The sequence below is a fragment of the Salvelinus sp. IW2-2015 genome, unplaced genomic scaffold, assembly GCF_002910315.2.
Source record: "Salvelinus sp. IW2-2015 unplaced genomic scaffold, ASM291031v2 Un_scaffold4556, whole genome shotgun sequence".
Lineage (NCBI taxonomy): Eukaryota > Metazoa > Chordata > Actinopteri > Salmoniformes > Salmonidae > Salvelinus > Salvelinus sp. IW2-2015.
This window is the reverse complement of record NW_019945826.1, coordinates 44255-46400: the sequence shown is the minus strand read 5'-3', so window position 1 is coordinate 46400 and position 2146 is coordinate 44255.

Sequence of the window (2146 nt, the reverse complement as noted above, 5' to 3'; positions counted from 1 at the left end):
GGTGATCAGGCTACCACTGTTGTGTCATCGGAAAACTAATGATGTGTTGAGTCGTACCTGGCGTTGCAGTCATGAGTGAACAGGGAGTAACGGAGGGGACTGAGCACGCACCCTAAGGGGCCCCCGTGTTGAGAATCATGTGTACCTACCTTACCACCTGGGGGCGGCCCGTCAGGAAGTCCAGGATCCGTTGCAGAGGAGGGTGTTCAGTCCCAGGGTCCTTAGCTTAGTAATGAGCTTTGAGGGCACTATGGTGTTGAATGCTAAGCTGTAGTCAATGAATAGCATTCTCACATAGGTGTTCCTTTTTTCTAAGGTGTGAAAGGGTAGTGTGGAGTGCAATAAGATTGCATCATCTGTGGATCTGACACTTGCATTTGGTCAGCGCATGTTCCGGAGTACACGTCCTGGTAATCCGTCTGACCTGACTGTTTAAAGGTTCTACTTGACATCGGCTGCAGAGAGCATGATCACAGCAGTCGTCCGGAAACGCTGATGCCCTCAATGCATGTTTCACAGTGTTGCTTTGCCTCGAACAGCGAGCATATAGTAAGTATCTTAGCTCGATTGGTTAGGCCTCGTGTCACCTGGCTTTCCTTTGTAGTCCTGTATAGTTGCAACGCTGCCACAATCCGACACTGCATGGAGCCGGTGTAGTACGATTCGATCGTTTAGTCATGTTTTTGAAGCTTTGTCCTGTTTGATGGTTCTTCGGAGGCATACAGGGCATTTTTATATAGCTCTCCAGGTTAGAGTCCCGCTCCTTGAAAGCGGCATCGCTCTACCCTTTGCACTCAGTTGGCGGATGTGCCTGTACATCCACTGGCTTCTGGTTGGGGTATTGTACAGTCACAAAGTGGGGGACCGACGTCAATCTCGATGCTCCTTTGATGATGTGCCAGTGGACTGATGCGATGTACTCTCAATGCCTATTCGGGAAGAATCCTGGAATATATATCCAAGTCTGTGATTGGAGAAACAGTCACTGTGCTTACATCTGCTCTCATCTGACACACTTTGTTCTATCTGACCCGCAGTCACTTGGGCCGTCCCTCGCTTTCTCATTTTTGCTCTGTAAGCAGGAATGCAGGAGGATATATATGCGTCAGCTTTGTCAAATCGGAGGCGAGGGAGAGCTACTCGTTACGCTACTTTCGGTGTGTGGAGTTAGTAGTCCGTGAGTCTCGAGTTTTCGTTTCCCTCTGGTGGCACATTTAAGCTTTGTGATAAGAAATGAAGCGTAAAACTGATTAAGTTTCGCCCTGCGATTCACAGTCCCCCGGCCACTAGGACCGCCGCCTGCTGCGATGAGCATTCTTCCCTGTTTGCTTATGGGCAGAATAACAACTCGATTGAGTGCTTTCGGTGTGCCCACGCATCAAGTCTGTGGGGGTATGTTAGACAGCTACGAAATTACAGATAAAAACCTTAGGTAGACTAGTTGTGGTTTTACAAGCTTATCATGAAGTCCTGCCTACCTTGAGACTTCCCTTAATGTCGTGCACCACTGTGTTACAAATATACATAGCAGCGCCACCGCACCAACGCAGTGATCTGGTGATGCATGTACTCGTATGCCGGCCCACTACCTCTAGGTCACATCTCTAGTCATCCCCCCCCACTGCTCTTCAAAAATCGGTAAACATATTCCTTCTCTTCCTTCTGCCTTTCTCAACTCAGTCTCTCTTTGTAGTCCAGTGTGTCTGTGTAAACACTCTATGATGACAAGCCAGCGCCAATCATCATTCTGCCATAAGCCCCTCCCATTTCCGCTGCAAACTGACCTGGCGTCCTTTCAGATGAGGAATTCCTTAGCAAGATGTGGCGTCCTTGTTCTATCCGAATTAGGCCTTGAACAGAGGCACACATACATCCCCAAAGGGGAATGTAAATGACCGCCTCAGATAGCGTCACATGCTAACCTTGTTCACTCCCGCAGTTTTGACTCGTTGACAGCCCACTTCTTAGCTGCGCCATATCCAGTTGGTATGGTGCTCATCTAAGCAGAAATGCATGTTGGACCTGATGGTCGTGTTGTTTCATGACCGCTTATGTTTTGTTGTGTGGACATAGTTCATGGCCGCAGTGATGTAAATGAATCCTGGTAAAACAGTGGTCCTACGGGCAGATTATGGTGATGAAATGC